Source organism: Pleurodeles waltl, chromosome 12, assembly GCF_031143425.1.
Source record: "Pleurodeles waltl isolate 20211129_DDA chromosome 12, aPleWal1.hap1.20221129, whole genome shotgun sequence".
In the NCBI taxonomy this organism is placed as follows: Eukaryota; Metazoa; Chordata; class Amphibia; order Caudata; family Salamandridae; genus Pleurodeles; species Pleurodeles waltl.
In genome coordinates, this window is record NC_090451.1 from 294,536,045 (window position 1) to 294,552,797 (window position 16,753).

Here is a 16,753-nt window from a genome sequence, read left to right on the forward strand (position 1 = left end):
GTATTGAAAATATAAAAAAAGCCATTACAACTACATACAAAATTCCACAAGGGCCAGTGCTTCATTGTCCAAATGTCCTGGGCACACTGGGCATGTGAGGACTGTCCAACTTGACTCCTGACTGCAATGTGCAGACCTCCACAGGGCAGGGGCATCAATGGGGCATGCAGGCACCTCGGGGATGGGGGTGTGTGCTCAGTGCCTGTATGGGGGGCCTTTCTCTTCTTATCAGGCTTCCCCCCTTATTGTCCTACTTACTGGGGGCGCCTTAGCCTTGCCCCTCTTTCCTACCTTCTTAGGTCGGACGACGGTGGAGGCCGCCACATAAGGGGACCCAGATGGAGTGCTACCAGGGCTGGAGGTGTGAGGGGCAGGTGTGCCTGTTGTGGCAGCACTGCAGACTGCAGGGCATGCCTCAGCCCAGAAGAGGACAGGGAGGTGGACGGCAAGGGTCTCGGAAGGGTAGCAGGGCATTTGGGGGGGAACAGGGACTGGACCAGTAAATGGGAACAGTGAAAACTCATGCAGGAATCTCTTTTTAGGGGCAGCGAGTCGGTCATGGGTTAGGTGTTTGGGAGTGGAGGGAGAGGGGATGGTTGCTAGGTGTGAAAGTGTGCTTTGCATGGGAAATGGGAGAGAGATGTGTGAGTGGGAAAAGGTACTTGGAGTGGGGACGGAACAAGAAGGAACACGTGCTGCCATCAATGAGGAGGCCAGAGCCTGAAATAATCTCTGAAGGGCAGACAGGGCACCTTGAATGCCCTCCAGGAATGCATTTGACTGTTGCATCTGGGATGCCAGTCCCTGGATGCTATTCACAATGGTTGTCTGCCCAACAGAGATGACCTCAGGAGGTCAATAGCCTCCTCATTGAGGGCAGCAGGGCTCACTGGGGCAGGGGCAGAGGTGCCTGCAGAGAAGGAGATGCCCACCTTCCTGGGTGAGCAGGCACAGGCAACTGGGTGGGGAGCTACAGGGAGGACGGTGCTGGTAAGAGGGGGTGGCCGACTAGGATGGTGCAGGCATAGGGCTTGAAGGTTCTGTCACCACCATGGAGTCACCATCAGTGGAAGAATCTGATGATGGTGAATATGTTCCTGTCTCCCTCGTGGTACTACACTCGCTCTCTGTCCCATTGGTCCCCTTGGCTCTGCTGGTATCAGCCTCTTGGGTCCCGTGGGATGCAGCATCCCTACTTGCCGGTGCCCCTTTTCCTTCACCAGATGAAGCTATTGCACACAAAGACAGAGGAGCAGAGGGAGGGAGGTGAGATAGTGAGAGACAGGGTAGGAGAAAGAGAAACAGGGAGCAGGTGGTCAATGCCAGCACAACAGCCACAAACAAGTCACTACAACGTACTCCAGAACCATGTCATTTCATGCCATGCCTTCACACACACATGCCACTGCAGTGACAGCCCATGCATGCCACCTCAGTCATGCACGTGAGTTACACTCATGCTGACACACATTCAGTCCTGTACAGGATGAAAGCCATACCCTCAACACATGTCTGAACCACCCCATTGGCTCATGGCTCTATACGATCACTAGACCCAAACTTTATACTCTACGGGCGTTTGGAGGCATACTTCAACAGCCTCATAACCCAAGCACATATAGATGTATAATATGAAACCTCAGACTTCGCAGACTACACATGCACCACGTGTCAGCAGATAGGGATATGGCCCCAGAAACACTGATTGGATAGTTGGGAGTACAATGTGAGTGCACTCCAGAAGCAGGAACCCTGTCCACATCTAAGACCCTGCTCATGTAGTACACAGTTGCCCTATCATCGATGCCACTTACCAGTACAGGTAACCCCAACTCACATCCTCCATCCTGCATGGCATATGAACACATGTATGTAGCACAACCAGCATCAATGTGTCCCAATCCTACTCTTACAGTAGCTACCTAGCTCACATTCCACAACCTTCACACACTGCACAGGCTGCACCTATCACTCACCACATAACCTAATTACGAAATCACCCTCTTGTGGCTGCTGTGCTGCCCTCAAGTGCCCATCCACCTCAGGTTATGCCACCGCCAAAATGCAGGACATAAGGGGGGATCAGGGCCCGACGGGCACCCCTTCCTCATTGGGAGGATGTCCCAAGCTGGGCCTCACCGGTCTTCCTCAGACAGCTGTCAGGGCACTCATGAAGGGCACTCATGAATATAGAATTCGAAGTTAGTGATGTATCAAATCTTCAGTGTGGAAAGGCAATCACACCATCAATAGTTCAGGATAAATTTATTTCTTGAAGCAAATAGTTCATCATAATAGTTGAAAATCATCCTTGAAATTCATATACATCTAGCCACCACAGCCAACACATGTTTCGTCCTATGAGAGATCCCTCTCACGGACTTCATCAGGGCTTGAATCAGGTACGTATTATGTAAGTAATACACTTTTCGCGACTTGTATAATCTCGTTAGGTGAACAAATTTGTTTCTCAGATCAAATCTACTAATGAAGAATTCCTTATACGTTATCTTTAATCAGATGTGCCAATATCTAATGTGGAAAAGACAAACCGTGGTCAAATAATCTCACGGCGTTCCAAGTATCCGAGAACTATTTCCGTAAAACTATTACGGAAATAGAAATAGAGCCATTCAATGTAACCAGTAACAATGTCTTCCATGTGCAGGGCTGCTACCAGGGTTGTGTATTCAATGTGGGTGTAGTGTGTACACATTACTTTAGATGTGGTGCTGTTAACTTTATTACAGAACTTGTAAATGATTGCTACTCCTTTTGGCACTATCACATAAATTGGTAGGTCAATGGTCTTCCTGTTACATATGTGATGGCTGTACGCAATGTACTCATGATAGATAAAGACAAAGACAGAAACTATGCTCAAAGGTGTTTATTTTTATGATACAAGTGCAAAGGCTGATGAGTGGGGTCATGGCAATTGGGCTCGTCAGAGTACTTAGCCCACCTGTGGGAAGTTGTTGTCCAGTATGATGGTCATGTGAAAAAGGTGTTATGACAGTGGACAGTCAACAGGGTGTCGCTGTGACACACAAGGGTGTGTGTTCTGAAGTGGTTCACTTCCTGGCTGTGGTCTTGGCATCAGTGGAGGCTGGATGTCTGGCTGGACGTCCTCACTTGCGTGGGGGCTCGTCAGCTACAGGGGAAGAGGTACTGGTGTCCTGCATGTGCTGTGTCAGGGCCTCCATTCCACTGGTTGTGGCTGACGAGGAGGGATCTGGATGTGATCTGGATTATGGTAGGGGCCTGCTCCTGGGAGGTGGACTGATGCTGGATGGTGGCAAGTTCCGTCAGCACCCTTGGTATGGTGGCCATGGTGGCATTGTGGGTCTGCAACTGCTGCATAGCCTCCTAATGGTTCTCCCTCAGAAGGCTATGGGTCTCCTGCAGAGTAGTGAGGACGTAGGCCGTGGTGTCCTGGGTTTGCTGGTATGCACCCAGGATCGGGTTGAGGGCCTCCTGGCCAGTCTGATGTTGGTGCTGCCCCCTCCCTTGGAGCACAGATCCCTTCCCACTAGCCCTGGCCCCCTGTGCCTCTGCCCCTGGCACAGTGTGCCCACTCCCAGTAGCACCAAGGCCTTTATTGTCTTGGGCGGGGACCCTTGACTCAGGCCTCTGTACTGTGGGGCTCACCTCTAATTGAATGGTCCCTGAGGCACAGGATTGGAGAGGAGGGGACAGCTAGCGAGAGGGTGAGTCCGGGGTGTCTAGGTTGGGGTTGCTGGAGGAGGACCGGCCAGTCGCCTCAGATGGCCCAGCATTTTGTCATCCTCCAGACATCCACTGGGACTTTAATCCTGGAGAGGGCTGTCTGACCCTGGCATCCTCTGCTGGGTGGCAGTAGCAGGGTTTGCTGTGGATGGAAAGGGTGAGAGTTTTTACGAAGAAATGTCGTTGTAGTGTTATGGTGTGCCACTTGTAGTGGGTGCAATCTTTACCCAGGGATGGCAATGACATTTGCAGCAATGCCGACACTGCATTGTGAATGGCCTCGGGCCATGCTTGTCTTATCCATTGTAGTTGTGGGTTTGCTGTTTGACATTGCTTTAATTGGCATTGGTAGTGAGGTGGTGTTGGCTAGCAGTCTGCATGGGCTGTGGGATGAATGTCCATGCAGGTGCACCATTGTGAGGTGTGAGTGTGACTCAGATCCGGCATGCCTAGTGATGGATTGTGGGAGTCATAGTTGAGGAAATAGTGAATGTTTAGCACGCATTGTGCAGGTAGGTGTGGATGTGGGAAAGGGGTGGTGTGGCATGCAGAGTAGGATGATGGGGTGTTAGTGGGGGGTGCATTCTTGTGGTTTGTGATATGATGGGGAGAGGAAGGTGCTTGTAAGGCATGCAGGACTGGAGTGGTTATTGCTCTTGGGTTTGTAGATCTCTCACCAGTATCAATCCCTCCAATGATTCCTGTCAGGCCCTCAGGATGCATGATGTCCAAGACCTTCTCCTCCCAGGTTGTCAGGTCAAGGGGAGGAGGTGGGGGTCCACCTCCAGTCTTGTTGAGGGCGATATTGTGCTTGGACGCCATGGAATGGACCTTCCCCCTGAGGTCGTTCTATCTCTTTCTGCTGTCCTCCTTTGGGCATGGGTAGTTGCCGACTGTGTTCACCCTGTCGCAATCCTCTGCCATAGCTCGGTTTTCCTGGACATTGATGTTTGCTGGACTTGTGCTCCCATCAGTTGTGGCTCAACTCTGATGATTTCGTCCACCATGACCCGCAACTCATTGCCAGTGAAGCGTGGGTGCTTGTGGCATGACATGTGGGGAGTGCATGCAACGTGTGAATTATTGCTCTATGTACAGTGGTTCGTGGGTCGTATATCTCTGGCTCGTGGTGATATTTGCAAGGGTTTGTGGGGGTGTGTATTATAATGCAGTGAACAGGTGTGTGTGGTGTGTATATGTTTCAGTTGTGGGACATTCGGGCTGTCTAATCTAGTGTTGGTTTCTATTGGCGGTGATTTTCTAGCCCGCCATGGTGCCACCACCAATGGTTTACCGCCGTGCATGTGCCGCTGTGCTGATTTGTAACTAATAATATGGTGGACTGAATGGTGTCGGTGTGGTGGGCCTGGTGGACAGACAGTAGCTCTTTCGCCGTCAGTGTCACTGGCGGTGTTGGATTTCTGGCTGTGTTTCATCGCTTGGTGTTTGTGACTCATAATACAGCAGACACTGTACCACCAAAACTGGTGGGATGGTGGCGGAATTTTGCATGGTGGTCTTGCCCGAAGACCGTCAAACTTGTAATGAGGGCCCTAGTAGGGTTAGGGATGACTATATGAGGATTGCTGTAAATAAAGCTAAAGAAGAAAAATTGAGAAGCTGCTTAGTGCAAAATTCTTAAAGTGTCTTTATTTGCTGTAAAATTTACTTAATGATCTGACTTTAGACAAACATGTTTCCTACCAGAACTAGAGCTATAGCATTAGCACTAATGTTACACTTCACACTAGAGACAGAGAAATCAACATTTAATAACACAACATCTGCACATGTATTAGATGAAGATACATTGAAAGCTTCCCTTTTAGATTATATGAAAAAAGATTACAAAACAAATGGTTATTCTAGGTTAGTTCAGTAATACAACTTTAGACACAAAAGACATCTCTACAGATCTACCTTCATCAGCTGCAGGGGAGGTGACATGCCACCAAATGCCTTTGTCATATGCAATCGCATGTAGTATTTTACTTAGCTTAGAATACAGGCAAGAACACAAAATTAGTGGCTGTTAGATCAATAGTTTTACGAAATCCCTTAGCTCTAGACATTTTAATCTCAGAGAAAGGCAGAGTCTGCAAGATGATGAAAAGTCAGAATTGCTGCTCCTATATAACTGACAAGAATAAGACAATTTTAGAATTTACAAAGAACATTTCTGATCTGAAACCGGAATTAGAATCATTAGAAACTGTTAGTGTTTTAGAACGTCTAGGTAAAGGAGTTTCTGCAATTGGCAACTGGTTTACATCAGATGAAGAAGGGATTTGCAAATCAATACTAGTAAATATACTTATTTTTGTTGGTGTTTGCTACCTAACTGTATTAGGGTTTGACAAAGGTGTCAAATGTTATCTTGAAAAGAGGACGAGCAGAGAGAGAACAGTAAATGATCACATCAATAGAGAATATAAAAGATTAAAGGTATCTGAGACTTTCACGAGAAAAGACTCAACCGAGGACGAGAGTGAATTTTAATAAAGCAATTGTGAATAAATTAAAATGGCTGATATCCATCGGAGTAGGGAGGTTGCAAGAGCATTTTGTGCTTGTGAAAAATAAAGCAACAATGTGCAGAATGAACATGTCTGCTGTAAAGAAAATAAGGGGCATATTTAAGAAAAGTGGCACTGCACAGAGTGCAGCACCATTTTTCTGGTGCCCTTTAGCACCCTTTAAATACAGCGCACCATGGCACCGGGTAGGGGGTAGGGGGCAATAGGGTCATTTTTTAAAAATGATATTGATGTACTCTGCAGGAATAGCTCCAAAATGTTGGCACTAATCCTGCAGAGTACATAGGGGCCCATTGTATTCACTGTCATGCCCCCTTTTAATGTCTGCTCGGAACAGGCATTAAAAGTGCCGATAAAAATGACACAAGGAAATCTGTTAGATTTCTTTGCACCATGTTTACATGCCCCCTAATGGAGGAACGCCCCTTTTGCATATATTGTGCCTGGCGCAGGCTTAATGTAGTGCAATGGGTTACAAAGTGGCGTAATGCATGCTTTGTACCAGTTTGTAAATATGGCATGGCGTTTATGGCCTTCTAACGCCAGATTTACATAAACAAAAGACACTAATGTGGCATTAGAATGGCGCTAGGGGCTCTTAAATATGCCCCTAAGTGTGTAGGCCTGAATAGCTGAAGCAGAATTTTCTGAGACACTGACATAACTAAAAATGTTTATGTTACTTGAAATATTTATTTTTCTCACCTTTCCTTAGACATATTTCTTAAAATGAATAATAGTTGCACTAAATGTTTAACTCTGCAAATATATCTACTTACACAATCATCACTGTTAAGTGATGAATAGAGATTTGTCTTTTAGTTAGGTAATGTAGAAGCTTACATGCCAAGATGCAGCATTTCTTAAGGCAAATGAATTTTGTGAACCAGCAAGGATAATCACTTTGTATTTGATAAAATATTTCATTTGACATTGCTGTCTGTGGACTATTGTCTTTCTATTGAGATGAGGAAGAGTGATCTTGTTCCCATGAGGGCAATAGAAAGCTGATTGTCTGACTGAAGAAAGAAGCAACATGTTGCAAACGCTTGGATTGTGATGTCTGTAATAGTGTGTGCTCCTAAAGTAGACTACTTCATTCTCTCAGACACCTTTCCACTTTGCAATTCAGATGCTGCTCATGCTGAGACTCCACTGAGTTTCTTGAACCTCTCTTTATGGGAAGTTCTGCTTTGATTGACTGCTGAATTACTGAGCTGATATTGATGTCAAAGATTTATGCTTATTGATCTCTCTCTAATTGGAACTCTTTATGGGTTCTAACTGACACCTTTTCTAACTTATTCCTAGAGAATAGAGATTCTTTCCTTTCAGGAACATGATTAATGTATTGATTATGCTTTATTGACTACTTATTTTGATCATTGACAAAACTAATGATTGATATTGATGACTTTACATGCTGATTACTAAAAATGCTAAATATTTGATCAATAAAACCCTTAAAACTCACATCCACTCTCATTATTGACTCAAAACAGAATTGAGATTGTGATGGTAATTTAATTTGATGTACAGCTCCTGGTTTATCTCAGCCAGCATCAAAGATTAATCGGCCTAGGAAACAGCAGGGATTTCTCTCCGAATGAATGGTAAAATCTTTCTCATAAACCGATAAGTTAACTGAAATCCCTGCCCCAACAAACCTATATTTAGGAAACAGTATTTACGCTGCATAGTGTTTCTGTAGATGATATTCTAACATACAGCTATGTGGTATTTGCCATCAAAGTTTTGGCAAACTCCTTATTGGCAAAAATTTCTCAGGGCAAACAAACTGATTGAAATTACATCTTAAATGTCATGATTTGTAATCTAGTTAAGTTAAAAAAAAAAGATTAAAAAAATGAAATGTGGAAATATTATCAATCCTAAATTGAAGGTAAATTGGCTAACACCAAACCTATGTCACAGTATGTTACTGTCTGGACAAACTTGTGATGCTTCAAAATTTCACATGAATTCAATGTTATAGTTATAGGTTATATAATGTCTTTATCAAATAAATGTACCCACCTGTCCTGTTTACCCTCTAAAGATCAATATCCTAATTCAATTTGAGATGTGCTTTGTTCATGAAACTCTAACTTCAACAAAATAAAGCATAAAATGAACTCATGCTGTGCAACATCTGGCCAATTATTTTTTTCATGAAATTCCCATGAATATCACCTGCTATATGTTCTCAGGTATATTTATCAGATAGATTCAAGGTAAGCAGAGAGAAGTGAACAGATTTGTAACAAATGTGTCTTAATATGCATTTGCTTGACCCAAAATATCAAAAAGGAAGGAGTTCAGGAAAACATTTATTATTAGACACATATTTGATAGTGGTCCTAATTATGAGTGTCCTTTTAATTCCAATGAGCCTGGTAACAAGAGTCCTTGGGCCCACTGGAATTATCCTTTTCTGTTTTTCACATGGAGATTTTGATATCTGTGATTGAAAATCTAGGGGAAAGAATGTGGGAGTCGTCACAGCAACACTGATTTATGAATGTTATTCTCCAAAAGCATGGAATCTTTCTTATTTCCCACTGTAACAATTACCTGGATTCAAAGTAATGGTGTTTACAGAGCAGGCAAATAACATGGATTTTAACAGGCCACTCATAATGAAATGGGAAGTTCTTTTACAGAGCCCTGGCACATTCCTGACAAACTAAAAAACACCTTAATAGAAACATCACTATTAAACAGTTACACAAATTCCACATAAGTGTAAAATAGAAATGGTATTATTATTTACTGTGACACGCGTACACACTGACTTCAACAAAATTGAGTCCAGAATCAGTCCTTTGCTGTTTTTATGCAAACTATTTTCCCAACAAGTAGCCCTAGGCATTAGGGGCCAGATGTGTCAAAATACTGTTTTGCATTTCTTAAATAGCAAATTTTAAGAAATCGCTATTCAAGAAATGGAAAATGGAATGTTAGAAAGAAGCGATTCCCTAATAGTGATTCCCGCAGAGTCATAATCACTATTAGAGAATTGCTATTAAGAAATGCAACTCTATTCATTCCTATGGGCCTTGAGGCCCACAGGTGTGAATGTTTTTGTGTTTCCTAATTTGTGATTCCTTAATAGGTAATCACAAATTAGGAAATGCAAAACCAAGGGTGTAGATGGCCTAAGGCCACCTTTAAGTGACCCCAAACTTAATAATGCATATGTGTAGTGCAGACATGCCCTAGTGTGCTACATGGCACTTTTACAAATGCAGTTTTAAAACTTGCACATGGTTACCACCAACTTGGAGTTGTTTGTAATTGCATTTCCGAAATGCCCAGATCGCATTTAGGAAATGCTTGATACATGTGGACAGTGAATCGCAAATAGGAATTCCCTATTTGTGATTTAATATTAAGGGAATCGTAATTTTCAAGTCGCAAAATTGAGAGGCAATTTTAGGGAATCGCTATTTTAGCAATTCCTTAAATTTTCACTGTGAATGTCTTTCATAAATCGTGAAAGGCTATTTTGCATTAGTAAACGGTGGAATTTTGCTATTCGTACTGTCTGCGAATGCAAAATATTTTGATACATCTGGCCCTAAATGCATTATACATTTGCAAAGTATGAACTGTGCCAAGTGAGGGTAAAAACTAAACTTTGAATGTATTAAAACAACACTGAATATCACAAATTACTACGTACCAGGTAACATTAACATTATAGTTACATGTAACTGAAAAGATGTGGGTCAGAGGTATTTCCCCAGATTATTAAATGGGTGTTAAATGCCCTTGTCAGTCAACAATCATTTGTACTATGGAAACTTCAACAGTGTGACTGCTGAACACATTTTGGGAATAAACAGGAACAGTCTCCTAGTGTTATTTCCAGTAACTGCCACTATTTAGCCACCAAAACCCCTGTCCCTCTAAGAGATTTGGGTTACAGCACCTAACTACTTATGGGGCAGGAGTTGAGAAAAATTGAACTTTCAAAATGCAAAAGCATAGATAGAAGTCTGCTGTCCACAGCAGGATGTAATTCGTACATTTGCATCTGTTTGCATTGCTTTGCAAATGGGATCCTGCCTCATGAATGTTGATGAGGCAAGATTTTGGTGAATCCTTCTCATAAGACCCTTTCGCGCTGTGGCAAATTGATCCATCAGACAGAGTGCATAGAATTAGCTGAATTACAACTCAGAAACTGCACTAACACATTGCATGTGATTCAACCTGGTAGATTACACACTTAGCACTATATTTCTGAACAAATTGTATTGTTTTAAAAACCTGAAATACTAATGTGCATGACATTCATTTTTTTAAATAATATGGTCTTCTTTTTACAAGCATAATTATCAATCTTATTGTGAGAAATTGTCTTGTTGGTTGACTGGTGTGTGAAACCTAGTCAAGCAGCAAACACAATCCCTGTCAGGGTGAGGCACAAGCCAACTCTAAATTAACCTGTACTCAACCCTCCTGTAGCTTAGGACACAGCAGTCTGGCTTAACTTAGAATCAATGTGTAAAGTATTTGTGCAACACTACAAACAGTACAACAGTGAAAACACCACTAAAAAAATAGAAAAATAAAGCTTCATTTATAGAAGAAGACTGTTAGAAATGGGGTCTTTGGTTGGCAGTCACGTTACCCCCTGTCCAAGCAAGGATAATTTGGATTATCTTGTGTCCACCCTCTGGTAGCTTGGCACTGAGCAGTCAGGCTTAACTTAGAAAGCAATGTGTAAAGTATTTGTGCAATAAATCATGCAATAACACAGTATTACACCACACAAATACACCACAGAGTGGTTAGAAAAACATATATTTATCTGGTTAAATGCAGGTCAAAACAATTAAGATTCAATAGTACACGTTGAAATATTACTTAGAAAATGATGTAAAAAGTCTTTAGTCCTTGCAAGCACAAAGTTCCTGGTTTGCGTTCAAATTCTCCACAAGGGACGCAGAGGAGGAGATACATGGAAAACGGGAAGGGGTGCATCGATTTCTCCGGCGCACTCAGACAATGTTTCAGTGAGTTTTCACGCAGGGCAGGCTTTGCATCAATTTCCGGCACGTAGACTGGGATCCTCTTCGGGTTGTGGGGTTTTCGGATGCCCCGTGGACAATGGGTTGAAATCCTGGGCGTGCAGGATGAAGTCACAGGGGCTGTGTCTATCTGGTGCGGGATGCATCGAAATTTCTGCTGCTCAGCAGGCGCTGTGTCGATTCCTCTCAGGAAGTCAGGCTGCGCCGTTACAGCTCAGCTCTGTGTCGATCCAGCGGGCAGTGCGTCAAAGTTCCAGTTGCAATGCTGGCGCTGCATCGATCTACTCTTTCGAAGTCAGGCGGCGTCGATCCAGGTCGGCGTGCAGTGATTTTCTCACTGCAATGCAGGCTGTGCATCATTTCTTGCAGCCTGTGCGTCGAATTTTCACCGCACAAGGAGTTCTTTTGCAGGATGAAGTCTTTTTGGTCCTGAGACTTCAAGGAACAGGAGGCAAGCTCTATTCAAACCCTTAGAGAGCACTTCTCAGCACAGCCAGAGAGCAGCAAGGCAGCGGGGCAACAGCAAGCCAGCAGTCCCTCTCAGAAAAGCAGTCCAGGTGGGTCCTTTGGGCAGCCATGCAGTTCTTGGCAGGTTGCAGGTTATGGTTCAGGGATTCTTCACCAGTGGTATCCTGTCCAGAAGTGTCTGAGTTGGTAGGGTCAGAGACCCTGCTTAAATACCCTATGTGCCTTTGAAGTGGGGGAGACTTCAGAGAGTGGCTTAGAAGTGCACAGGGTCCCTTTTCAGTTCCACCCTGTCTGCCAGGGTCCCAGTAGGGGGTGTAGCAGTCCTTTGTGTGAGGGCAGGCTACTGTCCTTTGACATGTAAGTGTCAGGCCCTCCACACTCCCAGCTCAGGAAGACCCATTCAATATGCAGATGTATGCAAGTGCAACTGAGCATCCTGTGTTTGAGGTTGTCTGAGTGAATGCACAAGGGAACTGTCAACTAAACCTAGCCAGACGTGGAATGTAAGACACAGAAGGATTAAAGTGCAGAGAAATGCTCACTTTCTAAAAGTGGCATTTCTAAAATAGTAATATTAAATCCAACTTCACTAGTCAGCAGGATTTTGTATTACCATTCTGGTCATACTAAATATGAACTGGTTACTTCTTTCAGATCAGAGTCTACCGCTCAAACAGTATATGAGGTTAGCCCTAATGTTGGCCTATGAAAGGAGCAGGCCTCGCAGCAGTGTAAAAACAAACTTAGGAGTTTTACACTACCAGGACATATAAAATGCACAGGTACATGTCCTGTCTTTTCTCTACATAGCACCCTGCCCTATGGGTTACCTAGGACTTCCCTTAGGGGTTACTTATATGTAGAAAAGGGGGAGTTTAAGGCTTGGCAAGTACTTTTAAATGCCAAGTCGAAGTGGCAGTGAAACTGCACACACAGGTCTTGCAATGGCAGGCCTGAGACATGGTTAGGAGGCTACTTATGTGGGTGGCACAATCAGTGCTGCAGGCCCACTAGTAGCATTTAATCTACAGGCCCTGGCACATGTAGGGCACTTTACAGGGGTCTTACAAGTAGATTAAATGAGCCAATTGGGTATAAACCAATGTCAACATGTTTTAAGGGCAAGAGCATATGCACTTTAGCACTGGTTAGCAGTGGTAAAGTGCACAGAGTCCTAAAACCAGCAAAAACAGTGTCAAAAAGTGGAGGGAGGCAGGCAAAAAGTTTGGGGTGACCACCCTATGGCTGTTAGGTCTAACATGTGTCCCCCAAGCAGAAAGTGGGGAGAGCTACCCAACCTCCTGGGAGCTCTCATCGCCAAGGCAGAAGTATCTGGAGAGACCATCAGCGTTGGCGTGGTCAATCCCTGGGCGATGCGCCACCGTATAGTCCATCCCCTGTAGGGGAAATGGACCACCTCAAGAGTTTAGGATTCTCAACCCTCATCTGCATGAGCCATCTTAGGGGCCTGTTGTCTGTCTATACCCGGAAGTGAGTCCTAAACAGGTATGGTCTCAGCTTCTTCAGTGCCCAGACCACAGCAAATGATTCTCTCTCAATAGTACTCCACCTCTGTCCCATGGTAATATTCTTCTGCTAATAAAGACTACTGATTGGTCTAGGTCCTCCTCATTTAGTGGTGCTAGAACTGCCCCTATGCCATGCTCTGAAGTGTCTGTCCGCACAATAAATTCCTGGAATTAGTCAGGTGCCTTGAGCACGGGGGCCGTGCACATGGCTTCCTTCAGGGAGTCAAAGGCTTTCTGACAAGCCTCTGTCCAATTAACCTACCTAGTTTGCTTTTTGGATGTGAGTTCTGTCAAGGGTGACACAATGGTTCCATAGCCCTTGATGAACCTACAGTAATAACCAGTGAGGCCCAAGAAGGCCCTCACCTTGGTTTGGGTTCTAGGTGGTTGCCAGGCTTTGCTAGTTTCAATCTTGGCCTGGAGGGGCCATCACCTACTAGATGTCCCAAGTACAACACGGAGCCCTGCCCAATCTGGCACTTACTGGCCTTGATGGTCAGGCCTGCCTGTTGCAGGACCTGAAGCAACTCCTTGAGGTGGAGCAGGTGTTCCTCCCAGCTGGAACTATAGACAGCAATGTCGTCTAGGTAGGTTGCGCAGAAGGCATCCTTGCCAGCTAGGACCCCATTAACCAACCGTTGGAAGGTAGCGGGCATTTTTCAAACCAACGGGCACCACCCGGAATTGGTAATGGCCCTCAGGCATGGAAAATGCAGATCTCTCTTTAGCCCCCTCAGTCAAGGCGATCTGCCAGTACTCTGATGTGAGATCAAAAGTACTGAGGAATTTGGCAACGCCTAGTCTGTCTACAAGCTTATCAGCTCGGGGGATGGGGTGAGCGTCAGTCCATGTGACTGAGTTGAGACCCCGGTAGTCCATGCAGAACCGGAGTTCTGGCTTGGCACCGGGTGCCTCAGCCTTGGGTACCAGAACCACAGGGCTGGACCAGGGACTACTGGACTTCTCAATAACCCCTAGGGCCAGCATCTTGGTGACTTCCTCCTTGATGCTGCACTTCACCTTGTCTGACAACCTGTAAATTTTGTTCTTTACAGGGGGACTGTCTCCTGTGTCAATATCGTGGACACACAAATGGGTGAGTCCAGGAGTGAGGGAAAACAAGGAAGAGAACTGTTCCAATAACTCATAGCAGTCTCCTCTCTGTTCTGGAGTCAGGGAGTTAGAGAGATCAACACTCTCCACTGACCCATCACTTTCTTTGGCAGAGAGGAGGTCGGGGAGAGGCTCACTCTCCTCTTCCATGCCCTCATCTTTCACAGGGAGCAGACTGATGTCAGACCTCTCAAAATGAGGCTTCAGCCTGTTGTGGTGGAGAACCCTTAGGGTGTTTCTAGGGGTCTTGAGGTCCACTGGGTAAGTGGCCTCCCTCTTTTGCTCCTTCACTTCAAATGAGCCAGTCCAGCAGTCCTGGAGAGCTATAGACTCTACTGGCTCCATCCCCCATACTTTGTTACCCAAGTGCATAAACCCCCTATTGCCCTGCCCATAGAAGACTGTATTGCATTTTTGGTGAAGGAGCAAAAACCTTGCCTGTACACGCATTCCGTGGCCCATGTTTCCTGAAACATGCAGATGCAGAAGGGTTCGATATAGACCCCCCACTCAGGATCACCTAATTTACTCTTAATACCTGCCACATTCCAGGACAAAAATTTCCCTGTAACATGCAAAAATCAGCAACCAATACTGGGTTAGAGTTCACAGTAGCGGTACTAGATGGATCCCATGGAATGTTGTCACCCAGACTTGGCAAAGGACTTTGGGGGGGCAAGGCCTGAAAATCATGACCATTGGGCATTCACTCAGACAACCCCAAACACAGGATGCTCACTTATACTTGCATACATCTGCATATTGAATGGGTCTTCCTGGGCCGGGAGGATGAAGGGCCTGACAATTACATGTTAAAGGATGGTAGCCTGCCCTCACACAAAGGACTGTCACACCCTCTACTGGGACCCTGGTAGACTGGATTAAACTGAAAGGGGACCTTACGCACTTCTAAGCCACTCTTTGAAGTCTTCCCCACTTCAAAGGCAACTTTGTTTATTGAAGCAGGGTCTTTATAGCAGTACTTTGGATTATGTCATTTTCGATCTACGGGTTTGGCATTCTATAATTGATGTGGAGGTGGGTCCACGGTTCACCAGTGATCTTGCTCCTTTACAAATTGTATTTAATGGATCTCTTTTTGCAGGACCTCCGTCGCTTTCTGCTTCTAACGTTCATGATCTTTTGAAATTGTCTAGCAATAGGCGCGCTGTGAGATGGGCTTCGTTCCAGAAGTCCAACCTGTTAAATGATGAACTGCGCGCCTTAGTTTCTAGACACCAGCTTTTTGATGATAATATTGTATTATCCCCACTGGAAGTTATGTCTTCCCATGTGGTTCTTTTTGTGGCTCTCAAGGAGCTTTTTTCTGCTTCGAAACGAAGGAATTCTTCTCTCCCATCTAACTGCAAATGGTTTGACAAGAGATGTCGTGAGGCCAAGAGCCTTTTGACTAAAGCGTTAAAGTCAAAGAATCGGGAAGCCATTGTAAGTGCGAGAAAAACGTATGTCTCCACTTGCAAATTATGCAAATCCAAGTATGAGGAAAGTCTATGGGGAGATCTGGCTGAGGCAGCCAGGACCCGTGATGTTAAACTCTTTTGGTTCTTGGTTTCACGTAGAGACCCAGATCTTCCACTCACTCCAGAATGCCACATTGATGCTGATTCTTGGCTTACTCATTTTAGGGAACTGTATGGCTCCTCGCCGGAAATTGTCGCCATCAGCTGTGTAGAATCCCCAATGTGTTGCTGTTAGACCTGACATGCCTTAGGGTGGTCACCCCTAACTTTCTGCCTGCCTCCCTCCACTTTTTCGACCTGTTTTGCTGGCTTTTAGACTCTGCGCACTCTACCACTGCTAACCAGTGCTAAAGTGCATATGCTCTCTCCCTTTTTAAACATGGTAACTTTGGATCATACCTGATTTTACTATTTAATGTACTTATAAGTCCCTAGTAATGTGCACTACATGTGCCTAGGGCCAGTAGATTAAATGCTACTAGTGGACCTGCAGCACTGGTTGTGCCACCCACTTAAGTAGCCCCCTTAACCTTGTCTCAGGCTTGCCATTGCAAGGCCTGTGTGTGCAGTTTCACTGCCACTTCGACTTGGCATTTAAAAGTACTTGCCAAGCCTAGAACTCCCCTTTTTCTACATATAAGTCACCCCTAATGTGTGCCCTAGGTAACCCCTAGAGCAGGGTGCTGTGTAGGTAAAAGGCAGGACATGTACCTGTGTAGTTATATGTCCTGGTAGTGTAAAACTCCTAAATTCGTTTTTACACTACTGTGAGGCCTGCTCCCTTCATAGGCTAACATTGGGGCTGCCCTCATACACTGGTGAAGTGGCAGCTGCTGATCTGAAAGGAGCAGGACGGT